We start from the raw sequence: 18,768 nt of genomic DNA on the forward strand, positions 1-18,768 counted from the left end.
GAACAGATTGGAGACCCAACTAAGAAAAAGCTCTGTTCTTCTAGAGATGAAAAATGTATTTTGTTTTAGTAAGTTGCTCAGTTTGGATTTAAGATGAAAGGTAGGAGAACAATTCTAAGCATTGGCCTTGAGTGCTACTGAACTAACAAAGAGTGGTGAACACAAATGATACTTAAGGTTTGTTTAATATTTTAAACTTAGAACAATCTACCAAGGTGCAATTTGCTTATAATTTATCCTAGAATGGTTTTAAAATATGATAACAATTTTAGTACTTTTATTTTACGGAGATATTTTCTGTAAGATTGGAAAGGCACCAGCCTAAGAAATGCAAATCCAGGTTTTGGTTCTCTGACAGATTTTCTTGCAAGTTTCCATCACTGGGGAGGGAGTGCTTCAGTATATGAACCCTAGTGTCAGACAGTTCAGGAATGAATTTGGCTCTGCCATTTATAAGCTATTATGTCCTTGAGCAAGTTACATGAACTTACTTAGTTAAGCTTCAGTGCTTGTGACCACTGGTTGACAAAATGTAAAGAAAGAGGTGAGTATAAGACTTGGCACATTTAAGTTCTACAAATAATACCCATTATCACACTGATAATTAGTTCATCAATGTAATTATTGACCATTAAGATTGGAAAGAGTTTAAAAATCACCGTCAAGCCTAGTTTTATTCTACAAACTTCACTGCTGACTTGCTAACTTCCCCTTTCTTCCTACTAATGGTTAGTCATGACCCTTGACTCTACTTTCTTAGAAGGCCAGGGAACAAAAGTAGAAATGTACATTTTCCCCATGTTTTTCTACAGTAAAGACTTCTATAAAATTAAGAAAGCACCTGAAGTGGAATTCAGATGAGAAACAGCAGCATACATTCACCTTTTGGGGTGAACAATCAATTACTTTTGGTTAAGTATGTTTTAATTAGATTGAACATTAAAGGGCTTATTTTGTGTACAATACTAAATTGATACAAGATGGAGTGAATTCCTTAGGTTTTATTTTATTCATCCTATTATCTAAATAGGGTTCATTTATTTGATTCATTTCTTGAATTAGGAATTTTAGGCATAAATTGAGAAATATTTCCGTATATTGATTGTATTAAGCACTTTATGTCTGATGGTATAGTATCCTACTGAGAAAAAATTAAAATCCAAGGACTTAAAAGAAAAGATCTCTTACCTGGCATCATGCAGAGAACTTGTGTTTTTAATGACACATTTAGATAAAAGTTGTAAAGTAGGATTTTACTCTGAGAGGATGAAGTACCCATGGCAGCCACTTCTAATAGTGGTTATTATAACCAAATCTGTACAATAGCCGGACCGCAACAGAGGAAAAAATGTTTGCCTATGAGTAAGAAAGTGTAGTTCTGTTTCATTCTATTCTTTTCCTATTACTTTCTCCCATATAGATGTGCGACCTCAAATCAAAATTCTACTTCTGTTATACTGTGTACGAGTTAAATGAGACTCAATAGCTCCATTGTGCATTATTTTCTCCCCATCTGTTAGCTACAGTTCCTGAACTTAACTTTAAAGCTTTCTCCTTTGCTATTAAAGTCCTGTTCATTTGCAATTTTTTCATGACCCAATAAAACCACTCTTTTGAAGCCCAAATTTAAGTTACTTTTTGTTTGCCTGCAGCTGATTATGCAGATAAGCTGAGTGGTCAGCTAAAGTGTTAACAGGTTATTCTAGACTCTGGATTCATAATAATTGTCTAAAAACGCTAGATGGCACAGGAGAGATATAAATGGATCAAGGAGAGTCCAGCCCTCCAACTTGACGTGTTTTTAAAGAATTCTTAGGGTTAAAAAGAGCAACATTTTAAGATAATCTTGTATGTTCTTTTCTATTAACTTTTCTATTGTTGTTTTGAGCTTTATCCTTGCATTTTCAGAACTGGGTGATGTGAGGTAAAATTCTCCAAGCTTGAAAGCAAATGCTTAAAAAGTTACTGGTTGAGTAGTGCTTTTATTTCTTTTCTTTAATTTGTCATAGAAAACACACATATACGTGCTATATGTATAATAATATATATGTTTGTTTATGTGTGTACTTATATATGTATATGTTATTTTTATGATGAATTAAACATGTGCTGTTCCAGGAAATGTGGAGATAATGCACACCATGGTGTGTATAAACATGCATGTGACTCAACTTACTGTTTTAATTATGTGACTGACTAAATGGAGTCAAATTATGAGAAATGCTTTTCTAAGAGAAAACATGTAACCATAGAAATTAGTGTTATGTAATTTCTATTTTTTCTCAGCTTGTAGTGAATACATGTATCCCAGGAAATTCCGTATGTATTGTGTTTATTAAACATGAGGTTAGTTTATTATTTCCTTTAATGGAAAAATGACAATGTATGAACAGGAAAATATATTTAGTAAATACTGAATATTAGGATTCAAAGCTAGTACTGATTACATGAGTACCATTAGACTTAGTTATAGAAATTCTACGGATTCATAGGGAACATTATACATGTTAAAACCATGGGGTAGCCAATGATTCACCACTGAACAACTTCTCAAATTCAGTGGAGAAAAACTATAAAAATGAATCCTATAACAGGTCATGCTAAAAAGAATATTACTCAGCCATCAAAAAAAAAGAACTCTTAACCATTTGCAGTGATATGGATGGAACTAGAGGGTATTATGCTAAACGAAATAAGTCAGTCAGAGAAAGACAACTGTCATGATTTCTCTCATATGTGGAATTTAAGAAAAAGAACAGATGATCATAAAGGAAGAGAGTGGAAAAATAAAATAAGATGAAATCAGAGAGGGAGACAAACCATAAGAGGCTTTAACTGTAGGAAACAAACAGGGTTGCTGGAGGGTTGGTGGGTAGGGGGTTGGAGTAACTGGGTGATGGGCATTAAGGAGGGCACTTAATGTAATAAACACTGGGTGTTATATGCAACTGATGAATCACTAAACTCTACCTCTGAAACTAAAAAAAACAAAAATACTTGTGTAGAGAAAGTTGGCATGACTATCAAAGAATAAATAGGATCTCAGTAAGAAATAGAACTGGATTATTTGTGTTTTTTAGAAAGTTCTTTGTCAGTTACTTATAATTTAAAACCTATAGAAGCTGTTTTTAACATCTTGTTCCCTAAGCCTTTCTAAATAGTAGTTTGGAGCCAAATGTTTGGAGCCAAATATTTCCTTATTTGTAATGTGGAGAAAGTAACACCTACCTTGAAAGATTGTTTTGAGAATTAGTGGTAATGAATGTAAATGTATATCAATTTAAATAACCTTAGACTACACAGATTAAAAACTTTATTGCTGAGCTAGGTAATTGAGGAATAAATAAAACTAACTAGAAACACAGAACTACTGTATCATCTCCAATCATAATTTTAAAAAACAATGAGTCTACATATTTCTCATAGTCATGTAAAAGAGTTGATCTGCAGTGACTTTTAAGTTTTCTGTATTTTATTTTGGAAGATATGATTGTACACTATATCATAAATCACATGTGAGATAGTTACCATATTTAAAAAATCATAGTTACTAGTATTTTGGGGGAGGTATCATACTGTACTGAAGAAAGTATGTGTTTAGGGTTCCACAAATTTGGGTTCAAATTCTGGTCACAACACTTACTAAGTAATCTGGAATACTGAATTCTCAAGGTCTTACTTTTCTCGTTTGTAACATAGGATTAATACCATCTTACTGTACAAGGTTGCTATGGGATAAATAGTATTTCTCAACCTTAGTGCTATTAATATTTGGGGCTGAATAATTCTTCATTGGGGGAATTGTTGTGGGGGCTGTCCTATATTCATTGTAGGATGTTCAGCAACATTCCTGGTATCTACCCACTGGATTCCAGTTGTACCTCTCCCATGGTTGTGACAACCAAAAGTTTCTGAAGACATTGACAAACTTCTCTGGGAGGCAGAGTTTCCACCCAGTTGAGAACTATGTTATGTAGTACACCTTGCATAAAACTGAGTGAACACTCAAGTAATAACTATTACTCCTTTTCAGCTGAGCAATCACTCATAAACTTTGACATTAAAGACTTCATTAGAGATTGATAGAATTAGCCAAGTCATCTAATTTAGAGAGCTTTGATAATAATTTATTTATTTTTAAAGATTTTATTTATTTATTTGACAGACAGAGATCACAAGTAGGCAGAGAGGCAGGCAGAGAGAGAGGAAGGGAAGCAGGCTCCCCGCTGAGCAGAGAGCCTGATTCAGGACTTGATCCCAGGACCTTGGGACCATGACCCCAGCCGAAGGCAGAGGCTTTAATCTACTGAGCCACCCAGGCACCCCTTGGGACCTTTAAGATAGGAACCCAATAAGGATATTTTCATGAAGTTACTGGTTTATAGTTGTGGGTTAACTTAATGAGGCAGTGCCTTCAAAAAATGAACTTTTGGGACTTCATCAATAATACTTTAAATGAATCAGTTACAAAATGTAAATGTATTAAATAATCAGTAGAGGCAAAATCATAGTAAATGTCACTTTTATGGAATTTCAATTTCAGAAACAAGAAATAGAAGGGAAGATGTTGGTTTGTGGTGGTAGAGGAGTATCGAGGGAAACAGATGTTAGGTTCAGCCTTCTTCATAAGTATGAGTTGTCAGTAAGATATCTGAGTGGAGAGTTAAATCAGTTGATAGGTGTCATAAGTTTTGAACTGAGGGAGGAAGTCAGGTTGGAGATAGAGATATAGGAATTTTCAGGGTATAGATAGTAACAGATGAGTTTATCAAAAGAATGCAGAGCAAGACTTGGACTGAAGACAAATCATGGACAATATGAGTGCTTAGGGTAAATAGAGAAATTAGAACTCCCAAAGTAAAGTGAGAAGAATGGTGATAGAAGATGATAGATATCTATAAAAGAATAGAGTCGGAGAACTCAGAAAAAGAAGTTATAAGAGAATATAAGGGGAAGAATGCCCATTGAACTGACACCATTTGTGGTTGCAGGCAGTTTGAATGAGAAATCCTTAATAGAGTAGAGGGGTCTGGGGACAAACTATGGATAACGTTTTCACCAGTTTTACTTTTGAGTATGTTCAGTTTGGGTTATTGATTTTCTAGCTTCAACATGCTCCATCACTTCCGCTGTCTTAGAAAAGGTCGAAAATGGGGTCAGAGACTACAGATCTCCATGAGATTAAATAATAAATACACTGGCATTAGGAGACAGAAGGAAGAGCAGACCATGCATTTTGATAATACCTAATACTAGGAATAGTTGTTTGTATGTTGACTGAAACAGGCACATGGATAATGCCTAAATACAAGTCAGGAATTTGAAGATCTTTGGAGTGGTGGAACCACCAAGCTGAAACAGGCTAATAAACTCAAGATGTTAGTTTAGAAGAAATTTCTAGAAATTAAAGAATAATATGCTTTATTGTCTGTAATTTAAAGCACAAGCATAAGCAGTGTTGTATGTATGTGTGTGGGGTGAGATGTGGTTGAAATTTAAAAGAACGAAATAAGGAGTATATATGTTTTGGGAGGAGTATTGGCAAGCACTTGAGAAGCTCCAATCAAATTCCCACACTTTGGAGGTGTTTAAACCAAGCTTTAAGTTCTCTTCATCTCAAATCAACACCAGATGGTGTGGTGATTAGTGCACTGGATGTAGCAATGATGTTTCTTTGGTAAAATTAGTTATGTTCAAGATGTTTATCTGTGACTGGCTAGGTATATTGGGCTGAGACGCCTTCATAGACAGGGTTTCAGACTATAGTGTTTCAGCATCTATTCCTTGAGCATGGGCCCTCGGTTTAGGATCCCAAACCCCATTTGTGTTAAGTACACTCATCTGGAAAGTTTTTGTTTGTTTTTTTGCCCAACTCCTACTGGGTTAGCTGAATCCTGCCTCTAGGATATTGCCTTTTCTGCCTTGTATTATCCCTTTATGTAAGATGCTGTTGAATACTTGAAACTAGAGAGCTAGTACTTCACTGAGCCTATAAAAGTAGTTGCATTAGTATTTTTGTGGCTTCCTGTGATTAAAACTTTGTGTGTGTGGCAGGATTTGGTAAGACTATTTGTTTTTGGTGTTATTATATTCAACATAAAGGCTAGAAATGAGGAAATCTATTAAAGTTACCAATATCTACCCAAAGTAATACAGTTAAGTGTGGATTGCCAATTTAGGTCAGTTTGCAAGCATCTGATACTTATTCCTCTGAATGGGATAATGTAAAATTGCTTATTCCTTCACAGGTACCTGAAAAAACTTTTACAAGTCAATGACTGAGTTGTGATTTCACGTATAATAGGCCAAAATAATATTCACTTTGTGAGTAATAAATAATAGTTAATATTTTCTGAACACTGCTCTGAGAATTTACATGTCTACCTTAGCATTTAATCTCCACACCACTTAATGAAGTGGTTAAAACTATTATTGCCATTTTTTGGATGAGAACATTGAGGCATAGTGACATTAAGTAGGTTTTTTTTTTTTTAAAGATTTTATTTATTTACTTGACACAGAGAGAGAGATCACAGTAGGCAGAGAGACAGAGAGAGAGGGGGAAACAGGCTCCCCACCGAGCAGAGAGCCTGATGCGGGGCTCGATCCCAGGACCCTGGGATCATGACCTGAGCCGAAGGCAGAAGCTTTAACCCACTGAACCACCCAGGTGCCCCACGTTAAGTACGTTTTATGTTCAAGGTTACACAACTAGTAAGTAATAGGGTTGAGATTATGAGCTGAGGCAGTTTGATTCTAGAAACTATGCACTTACATATATCCCTCTGTATTAATTGTCTAAGTTAAAGAAGATAGTTTATGTGAGAAATACTTATTAAAGTATCTACCACTAGATAGACACTCATATATTGGTAAAATATGAATTGGTCCTAGGATGATGCAAACTTCATATATATCTATGTATTTTTTGCTTTGGTGGACCAGCGTTTATGAATTAATACAACATTAATGTACAATGTATAAGTCTGATATTAGGAAATCACAAAGGTAAACTTAAAAAGATACTTATGGTTCACCTCCCCTTCCAACAGACTCTGAAAAACAACCTGAGGGTTTTGAAGGGGCGGGGGGTGGGAGGTTGGGGGAACCAGGTGGTGGGTATTGGGGAGGGCATGTATTGCATAGAGCACTGGGTGTGGTACAAAAACAATGAATACTGTTACGCTGAAAAGAAATAAAAAAAATAATAAAGAAGACATGCTCTAAGTGACAAAAATAAAGTGGAAATTAAAAAAAAGATACTTATGGAATAATGAATACTTCCTTAATATGCTTTAGTGTGCAACCTTATCATGTGTTACATCCTTGTTTTACTTTGGTTTTATTATTTTTCATAGATCCAGTAAAACTTTATTTTGAACACAGTAGTTCCACAGTTAAAAAATTCAAGTATTTTAATAAAACTTCCTCACTTGGCAATGATTTTTATTCCAAAAAATTTTCTAGGTCAATTAAGAAAACAAAAATCAACTTACCTTTTAGTTAGAAATTCCAAAAAAAAATCCTGACTTTTCCACTAATTGTTGATCAAACCTTGAGAAGTATAATTGGAAACAAGGTTATTTATTTATTTTTTTTTTTCTGTATACTACTTTCACACACTAATTTTTACTGACTGAAGTATTTTCTTGGCTAGGTTTCATTGGAACTAGGCAAGAGATTAAAGAGCTAGCTTTTCTTTTCTTTCTTTTTTTCCTTCTTTACTCCCTTCTTCTTCTCTCTTTTTCTCTTTCTTCTTTTTTTTTTCCCATGAAGAGAAAACACATTGTTTTTTTCCCCTGGGTACATACCAACTCTAGATAAGCCTTGTGAGATTAAGAACTCAACAAAGGAAGATAAAAACAATGCTTCTCAGTTGTAGAGTTTCCACAAATGTGTTCAGTTCACCTAATAGCAGCTCAATAGAAGGGCCAGGGGAATATGGAGGAGAAATGAGATTTCATTCTGAGTTTTAGAGGGAGGAGAGAATGTTTGTTCCATGTGTTCACTCTTTGGAAAGCAGAGGATGGTCTGTTTGTCATTAATATTAACATGAATTAGTGCTGCTTACTTCCCATCGGAGCCCTCATGATATAAAGATACAGTGGGCCAAATTTAGTCCCAAGAAAGATGGGTAAATATTTCAGAAGAGCTATAGACCTAGCATTTGAAAAATGTAAACAGGGATGAAATAGCAAAGTCTTTAAGAAGAGGGAGACTTTTTTCACCTCTGCCAATGTACATTCAGTTGAGGTACACTTTATGTGGGAAAGACAGGGAAAAAAATAATGAGTTGGATGGGTTTTCTGTATAAATGGAATCGATTTGCTGTTTTTTAAAAAATCATTAAATGAATGTTGTATCATAATTGCATCTCAGTTTATAAAGTAGGATTTTGAAAATGAGTTTTTTCCTCCTTATACATTAGTTGGTTATATTAAATTCTATAATAAGGAAAACAGATTTTTAATGAAGCAGTCATTTAAAGATCCAAAATCGAAGTAGTTTAAAACTATAGAAATGAGAATAAATAGTAACTCTCACAGTATATACTGTCATAGTGATAGCTAACATTTATGATTATAGTTACTAAAGATTAGCAATTGTTTGTAATTTTGCAAAGCAACCCTATTAATGTCCTCACTTTACATTGAGGGAACTGAAGGTAACAGTGATTAATTTTCCCAAGATCTCATACTTAACTGGTGGATTTGGGACTTAACCAGACCACATAATCCTGCTTTCCTTTTACATGGTGTTGTTTTCTGAACTAGACAAATTTTTGTGAACTTTTTCTATGTTTTACTGTAAGATGTAGAACAGATGACTCCAGAAGACTGAATGCTCTGCTCTTGTGTTTGAAGCTGGTCACTTAATTTCTATACTATGTGTAATATATCAAGGAGAAACTTGACTTGTCGAATGTATTTAGTAAATGTTGTTGGAGGATTATCATAAAATTAATCCTCGTCATGTCAGGATTGAGACTAATTGTATAGATTGTATAACTGCTTATTGAGCAATAGAACTCAATTAGACTTTGTGAAATATGTTATGATTAGTGCTTTTTAAAAAGTGATTTTTCTAAAAGACCAAGAGTTAAGGTGGAACAGTTGATAGAAAAAATGGGTTATAACTGTCCATAGGATATACTCTTGGGCTTTTTTGACTTTAAGAGGCTCTGACCAGGGCATTGATTACTTCAAATAGAGTGAAAATTTCTCTTCAGATGGATATCAACCTCTTGAATTTGTCTGCAAATTAAAAAAGCAAGGATATTTAGGATTAGAAGATAATAAAGAAACTTGATAATGACTAATTTTCAAAGATAATATTATTGAATGCTTACCCCGTATGAGAAGCTAGTTAGACATTTTCGCTTAAATTTTAAAAATTCTTTTAACAACTTAGAAAATAGGTACTATATTTAATCCTTCTTTTATAGAAGACAAATTGAGGCATAAAAACTTTCCCATGGTCATACTTATTAAGAAGGAAGATCAGAGGTAGTTTCCATTTAGGGACAGCAGCATATTTTTCTGATCTTTCCCCAGGGCTATATTAACTCTCCTGCCTTTTGTTATAATTTAGTCCAAAGGGTTTGGGGTGTCTAGACATTCCACAGAACATCTTACTATGTCTTATTGGTCTACTACACTGATGGTATCATTGCAGTTGAACCAAATGAGCAAGTAAAGGCAAGTGTATTGGAAGGCTTGGTAGGCAGAGGAAGGAGAGGAACCCTGTAAAGATTCAAGCACCCATAACATTAGTGAAGTTTTTTGGAATCTAACAGACTGGGGCATGTTGCAACATTCCTTCCAAAGTAAAGGACAGATCACCTGCAGCTTGTCTTTCCCTAAGAAAAACTACAGTGTTTCATAAACCCCTTGATAATTTTAGGCTCCTGTAGCAAGGAGGGAGTAAACAAGAATGGAGTCCTCACATAGGCAGTGGTAAATGACCTTGTTTTTCAGGAAGAGGTAAGGTTGCTTCTAGACAATGTGGGAAGGGAATAATGTGTTTGGTATTAGGTGATCCATTTGGATATCTCTTTTTGCTCCCATACCCCTCAGCCATAACTTGAGGAAAACATGGTAACTAGAAATCCAGACCTACATAGATTAAGGTCTGAGTCCTTCTACCATGCAGTCTGCCTACTCCATGCTCTCAGTGTCTCAATGAAAATGACCAGGGGATTGTGAAGGAAAAATGTGATTTCATTCTAAATTTTAGAGGCAAGAGAACAGACTCTTTGTTCTGTGTGTTCATTTTTTGGAAAGCAGGGGATGGTCTGTAACTAGATTAGCATAAATTAGAGCTACTAGCCATGGATGAGGGGAATCTAGAAAGGGAGATGGAGAGGGAGATGCTGATTATTACAACTTTGAGTGTTGTAATGGTGGGGGCTGCAGGTGATTCCACTAAAACATTTCTTTGGTAAGTTTTCTCAGAAAACAAAACCAGTCAGAACATGGTGGAGAGCCCCCTGGGTGGCTCAGTTAGTTAAGTGTCTGCCTTCATTTTTTGTCATAATGCCAGGGTCCACACTGGGCTCCTTTCTTAGTGGGGAGCCTGCTTCTCCCTCTACGCTCTCTCGCTCTCTCTCTGACAGATAAATAAATAACTTATATTTTTAAAGAACATGGTGGAGGGGCACCTGAGTGGCTCAGTTGGTTAAGCAACTGCCTTCAGCTTAGGTCTTGATCCCAGGTCATGAGTCCCACATGGGGCTTCCCCTGCTCTGTGGAGAGCCTGATTCTCCCTCTCCCTCTGCCTGCCACTCCCCTTGCTTGAGCTAGGGTGCTCTCTCTCTCTCTCTCTCTCTCTCATTCTGACAAATAAATACATAAAATCTTAAAAAAAAAAAAAAAAAAAAAAAAGAACAAGGTGGAAACTCCTTCCAAATGGGATGAAGTTACAATAAGAGAGGATCAATCTGAAGAGTGCAGTGGTTGAGTGTGGTGGATTCTGTTGTTTTCTACCCAGATTTCCAAGCTGATGGTTCAAAACTCTGTCATTCCTCACTGAAAATTTCACCCAGCCCCAGAGGACTACCTAGTCCAAGGCTATTGTACAGAAGATTTGGTTTGTTTCTACTTAATAATGTTTGAGCCTCAGCTAGGAAGACTGGAATTCTGGGGATGATTCCGTGGCTGGGGTCTGGGGAGATTTGGAGGCATCTACTCTCCTATGTCTGGAAGTTGATGCTAGTTGTTGGCTGAGATCTTAGATGTACTATCAGCTGGAAAATCTACACTGTGGCCTTTTCATCTGATTTCTTGAATTCCTCTAGTTTGAACTTCACAGCTGGGTAAAGGGTTTCAAGAGTTACTATCCCAAGAGAATGATGAAGTGCTTGGCATTTTATGATCTAGTTTTAAAAGTTGCATACCATCAATTCTGCTGTACTGTAGTGGTCAAGAAGGTCACAAAAGTCTGCTCTGCTTCAAGGGAGAAAGAATACAGACTCTACCAATTGATGAGAGTTATGTTGATATCACATGTAAAAAGACCATAGAGGATGTGAGATACTGTACCTTTCTGAGAAATACACTCTGCCATTTTAGGGAAAAGACTAACTACATCTCTTGTCTGTGCATTCTGCCTTTTCCAGAATATCCATGGTATATTAATTTTCTTAAAACAGTGCCTTAAACAAAGCAGTTACTTGAAAAACAAAAACTGAACAGAACATGAAACTATCAAAGTCACCTTGCTGCTTATTGAATGAGGTCCAAATTATTTACCTTACCATTAAAAAGCCTCCAAAATCTGACATAATCCCTTTTGTTTCTTACTTCCTACTACTTTCAGGCATATACTGTAGCTTATGACTGACTTATATACATAATTTTACCATTGCCAGAATGTGTGCTGAGCTTTTCACTTCCATATCTTTGTACATGCTTTTTCCTAATCTGAGAATTCTGCTAGAGAGGTACCATCAGTGTTTGCCCTAATAAAGTACTGCTCATCTTTCAAGACCTTTCCTTCATGCTCAAACCAGCAGTGATTATGTCTTTCTTTTACAGGACTACTATAACATTGGTTAATACAAATCATGTGTCTTTATCACACTGTGCTAAACTGCATGTTGTTTTGGGAGGGGGCAGTGCCTTATTGTGATTTGGTTTGATAATTAATGTTATTGCCAATGTAAAAATGGTGGTCCTTTCTCAGCAAAATTCAGAGGAGAGACTATACCATTCTCTAACCTTATTGCTTCTGTGAACTATTTATTTATCACAATATAACTATATGTAAAAAACCTAAGTGCTTTGTGTTGTCTTTATTTCTTCCAGATTTAAAATATTCAAAAGGTTAGCTCATCTCTTATTGGGTTTCCAGCATACCCAGAGTGTTACTATGGAGACATGAAAGTTATTTGATAATGTTGATGAGCCACAGAGTAACTATTATGAAGTAAAGTCAAATGGAATAAGTGACATTTTAATTTCCAGGGAATAATTTTCAAATATATTATATACATATACGTATATAAACATTTTTTAAATTTCATAAAATTTGTTGAAATTCATAAAATGAACTTCAATAGTTTGGTATTTTTATAGCTTTAATTTTGCTAGTATGCTTTGTGACTCTTTAAGAAGGATCTGTAGCTAGGCAGCATTATATAAATTTGTGTAGTGTACCTCTATGAGATTATGGGCCCAGAACTCTCTCCAGGAATTACTTCTTACATGTAAAGAAGTGGCCATGTTACAGTGTGACTCTGACTTCTGTTGCTTTGTCTAAGGGAGAACTTGACTCAGGAGGGCCAGTGAGTATTTGTTCCAGGATTTCTGGAAGAGAATGGAGCCAATCTTGCTTGTGTTCCTGGACTTCAGGTAAATTATAACTCTTTGTAGCCTTCCCTCCCACCATGTAGAAGTGAAAGGAGACTGGATTTTACTAAGGAAGAGTAGAATCAAGCAGGAAGGAGGAAAAGAGAATATGTCCTAAGAGCATTTGTGTCCTTAGATCTAGCTGCTTCTGAATCCAGTCACATTGCTGACCTTAGGTTCCATGTGACATTTCGTATTCCTTATAAGCATTCTCTACTTTCCCTAGTCTAATTCTTTTTCTTTCCCCACTTAGACAATCAAAAGTACAGTTAACCCTTCAAAAGTAGGGATTTAGGGGCACCTGGGTGGCTCAGTGAGTTAATGCCTCTGCCTTCAGCTCGGGTCGTGGTCTCAGGGTCCTGAGATCGAGCCCCGCATCGGGCTCTCTGCTCAGCAGGGAGCCTTCTCCCCCCCACCTCTCTGCCTGCCTCTCTGCTTCCTTGTGATTTGTCTGTCAAATAAATAAATAAAATCTTTAAAAAAAAAAAAGTAGGGATTTAAAACTTCATGGGCTTACTTATATAATGCAGTTCTATAAATGTATTTTCTCTTCCTTATGATTTTGATAACATTTTCCTTTTTTCAGCTTACTTTACTGTGAGAGTATAGTAAATCATATAATGTACAAAATATGTGTTAGAGGCAATACTAGATTCCACATCTCATTATATCTCGGTCTGAGAGAGAAACTAGTTCATTTTGAAGACTAAACAATTGTGCTATTTATTTTGTGTTCATCTTTCAAGTTGTTGTCGTATATATTATGAGAAGGAATACATGTATTCATTTACTACCTTGCCAGAGATCTTGAAATATGGGCAGACCTCACATTGGGAGATGAGAGAATGATCTGCCTGCTTAATTCTCCAACAGCCACCAAGAAGTATACAGATTATTGTCCAAATGCTCAAGTGATTTTATGTCTGGAATGGTACCTAAAATGTCATGGTCCAAGATGATAAACTCATTCATATTCCTGATGTATCACTAGTTTTCTTATTACTAATGCCATTTTTAAAATGTGCAGATATTCTATTCCTTCCAACAAATCAGATTTCAAAAACAAAAGAATAGTGAAGGCAAAAAAAAGAGAGTGGGGAGAGAGAATTTATCCTGTAGTGAAGTTAGGTTATATTTTATTTTTGAACTTTAAATGGGATCCTAAGTGTCTTTGTACCAACATATAAAATAATCTGCTCTTTTGTGATTGACTAATTAATATCACACAGTGGTAATTGTCAGGAAGACAAAGACACCCTTAGAAATAAAACCTGTTAACCTCAATACAAAGGATGCTGCCTTTGCTCGAAAACAATGGTTAGAGAATGATTACTGGAGAAATGCCTCCTAGTCTTGAGCCAATGCAGATCTGGACAGGGATATATAAAGACATTATTAATTTGGATGAAAGTTTTGTTTTTGCCAGTATATCTTTTATTTGGCTCCAGATGAGAGGATTGTTCAGAGCTTTTCAAAAGACCTTTAGTATGCTATTTATTAGAGAAACATTCATTTAATCAAATAACACTCACTTTATAGAGGAAGAAATATTCCTCTGCTTTGAGGGCCATAGGTCGTACATTGGAGTATGGCTTTGGTCACTGACAGTGCTGACATGATGGGGATTTTTTTTCTCTTTCCCTTATGAGAATTCTTTTTTGTAACCTCTGGCTGCATTAGAAACTTCACTGCTTAACAGAAACAATTGTTCTTTGTTCTTGTAGCCAAATGAAAGCTCTTGTTTTTCAGTCCAGTTCTGCTGGCAGGTTAGATGCAATCAGGGGTGTCATCAAGAGGAGATGAGAATATGCAGAATGCAACCACTTGTTGTTTTTGGAGGCAAAATGCCCACTTTTTTGGCATAGTCAAGGCTAAGCACATGTGAGAGCAAAGAAGACTCAACTATGGATCTTTCAATATGATGGTTAATGCTTCGCACAAATTCAAAGTGATGGTTGAAAGCATCAACATTTCTGACCACTTTCTTAAGATAGACACTTATTCAGGCAGACTTAGACATTTCTACATGTCTTGGAAACTCTGAACACAAATATGATGCATTAAATACATCACCTTAGTTGGCATTATATATTTGTTCAAGAATCTTTAACTTGATGTCTTCAGTAAAAAAAAAAAAAAAAAAAAAAAAATCCTATAATAAAATTATTTGGCGGAAGAAAGGGGGTTGAAAGCATGTAGAGAAGTCTCATTTGTTGCAGGTTTTAGGATTTGTAATAACGTTGCACATAGGGCTAGGTCTTTCCCTCTCCAGAAACACTTCATTTTTCATCATACTGATTTTCTTGCTGTTAAAATAGCTCTCTGGTTCTGTGGTCATTATTCATGACTTATGGCCATTAAAATGCAGTGGTGCCTTCTTTCTTGTGGTAAGCAAAGTCTAGGGTATTGGGAAGATTCATACTTGTGTTTGTAATTCTTGATTGTACCTAAGAACAGAAAAATTAAGAGAGAAGCTAAAATCTGACTCGGGAAAATATCATCATGAACAAAACATAGTTAGAAGCTGTATCACTAGTGTCTTCAAAGATATGCAGGTGGTGCAAATGCAGAGAGAAGACAGGGACTAAATCAGCTGACGTTCTAGAATGTAAGCAGTTATGGGAGCCCTTAGAGAGAAGGGTAAGTCATTAAGGAATGGAAGAGGAACTTTGAAGGAAAAGGACATGGCCATCCTCCTTAAATGTAGCAGTGCTTGAGATCTAGGAAGAGATTCTTATGAGAACTGAGGGAGAGAGGAGTCTCAGGGGAATTGTTAGGCGAAAGAATACTCTCAAGCAAAAAATCTAAAAAGCATACATTTAGCCATCTGGAGTTTTAAAAAAGGAACATTTAATTCTGTATTTTGAAAGGATAGATTTTACTTTTAATGAGAAGTCTGCATTTCATCTTAAAGGAAGAACACATCTTCAATGTAATTATTCTCCACAGAAAAAGCCTCTTTCTTTTTGTCTTTTGTATGCTTAGTATACACTAAGCACACATGTTTCAGTACAGTCCTGTCTGGCATGACATACATATACATATATGTAGATGATGTTATGTGTGCTTCCAGGGACGTTTTTAATCTTAGGTCATGGTTATAATAAATAATATTGAGTTAGATCGAACCAAAAATTCAGTGGTCCCCAAAGTACTTCTCATAAAGCACTGATTGATGATATACATAGTAGAGTCAGTATTTACAAATCTTCTAGAAAATAATAGCCTCAAGAATCAGATGTCCATGCCCATCATGCCATTTTAATTTGTTAAATTGGTCCAGTGATACTTGTTTTATAGGCTTGTTATAAGGATTAATTGAAATAATGCATATGAAAGTGCTTGCATAGATTCCTATGCAAATGCATAGCACAAATAAACATTGTGTCTAAGGATATTATGATATATCAGAATCTCTGGGAGAGCATATATATAGTAGTTATTCTAAACTTCAGGTCAAAGACTGGAAAGATGTGTTCCAGGATCTGGCAGATGTTCTTAGATCAAATGATGTTTTTGTGAAAATTTATGTAAAATGTTAAGCTGATGGAGGATTAAACATGAAAGGATAGTGTAGTGGTTTTGCTTTTGGTTAAAAAGAACCATTTATTCAAGATTGTGTGTTATTTTAGTCATATGTTTTAGATCTGGTAATGGATGTAAAGGGAGTTTCAGAAGAGGCTACTATTTACATTTTGAATGTTTATCCTGGATTCTATTAGGATTTCAGACATTTTATAATGAAAGTACAAACAGTATATGGTAAACTACAAATAAGATGTTGAAAAAATTATACTCAAGAAAAAATTAAATAAAAAGTAGAAACCAAAGGAGAAAATAAATGAATATAGTTAGGGCTTATAGAGTTGCTGTGGCTATGCCACAATTGTTACATAGTTTTTTCAACTTAAAAAATTTTATGAATCTTTTTTAATAGAAAATATGAAAACATAGAAAACTATATATATGAAAAATAAAAATCTCCCAGAATTTTTCCAGCCAGAGGTAACTATTAACATTTTGATATGTATCATTTCAGCAATTTTGCTTTTTATTAATACAAACCTAACTTTTATATATACAAATTTGGGCTCATATTTCACATATTGTTTTCTTTACACTAGAATATATCTGACCATTTTCCATTCCCTTGAAAATTCTTTGAGAAATGATTTTTTTTTGCCTGCATATCCATTACATAGATAACCATATTTTACTCAACCAGCATCCTGATACTGAAAATATAGTTTGTCTCTAAGATTTTGCTATTATAAATGGCCCTTAACAATACTGGCATACAAATCTTTATGTCAAGCCTTAATAATTTGCTGGAAAAAATTTCTGAAGACAGTACTGAAGACAGGAGACATTTTTACTGGGTTACAGGTCAAAACTAATTTTCAGGCCATGATGTCCAATTGCATAAATTTAAATGTAGGTTCTTCAGCTTCATGTCTCTAATTTTAAATAAGTTACTTGACATTTTTGTGCTTCAGTTTTTTGATCTGAAAATTAGGGATTATAATAATACTTCCCTTATATGTTTGCTGTAAGAATTGCATTTGATTAATTAAGAGTGCTAAATACTGTTTGTGGTAATTAATGTATGTTAGTAGTTATTATAATTATTATATTTACAAATTGCCTGTTAGAAATGTTGTGTCACTTTAAACACTTATCATTGATTTTGTAACACACATTTTAAAAATTATTTTTTCTGTTATTGAAGCATAGTTGACATACAATATTATATTAGTTTCGTTTACAACATAGTGATTTGACATTTATATACATTATAAAATCATCACCATGATGTCTAGTTACCATTTGTCATCATACAAAGTTATTATAATATTTTTGGCTATATTCCCTATGCTGTGGTTTACATCCTTGTGACTCACATATTTCATAAATGGAAGTTTGTATCTCTTAATCCTTTTCACCTATTTGGCCCATTCCTCCCCCTCTCTGGTAACCACTAATTCTCTGTATTTATGAATTTGTTTCTGTTTTGTTTTGTTTGTTCATTTGTTTATTTTTTAAGATTCCTCATATAAGTGAAATCATGTAGTATTTATTTGTCTATTTGTCTGATTTATTTCACTCAGCACAGTGCCCTCTAGGTCCATCCACGTTGTCATGAACGGCAAAGATTTAATTTTTTTATATGGCTGAATAATACTCCACTGTTTGTGTGTGTGTGTGTGTGTGTGTGTGTGTGCGCGCGTATAACACCTTTTTTTAAAATTAATTTTTATTTTAATTTATTTTTTTAAAATTTTTTATTTTTTATAAACATATATTTTTATCCCCAGGGGTACAGGTCTGTGAATCACCAGGTTTACACACTTCACAGCACTCACCAAAACACATACCCTCCCCAATGTCCATAACCACACCCCCCTTCTCCCAACCTCCCTGCCCCCAGCAACCCTCAGTTTGTTTTGTGAGATTAAGAGTCACTTATGGTTTGTCTCCCTCCCAATCCCATCTTGTTTCATTTATTCTTCTCCTACTCCCTTAAGCCCCCATGTTGCACCACCACTTCCTCATATCAGGGAGATCATATGATAGTTGTCTTTCTCCTCTTGACTTATTTTGCTAAGCATGATATGCTCTAGTTCCATCCATGTTGTCGCAAATGGCAAGATTTCATTTCTTTTGCTGGCTGCATAGTATTCCATTGTGTATATATACCACTTCTTCTTTATCCATTCATCTGTTGATGGACATCTAGGTTCTTTCCATAGTTTGGCTATTGTGGACATTGCTGCTATAAACATTCGGGTGCATGTGCCCCTTCCGATCACTATGTTTGTGTCTTTAGGGTAAATACTCAGTAGTGCAATTGCTGGGTCATAGGGCAGTTCTATTTTCAACATTTTGAGGAACCTCCATACTGTTTTCCAGAGTGGTTGCA

Source organism: Neovison vison, chromosome 11, assembly GCF_020171115.1.
Source record: "Neovison vison isolate M4711 chromosome 11, ASM_NN_V1, whole genome shotgun sequence".
Taxonomy (NCBI): Eukaryota; Metazoa; Chordata; class Mammalia; order Carnivora; family Mustelidae; genus Neogale; species Neogale vison.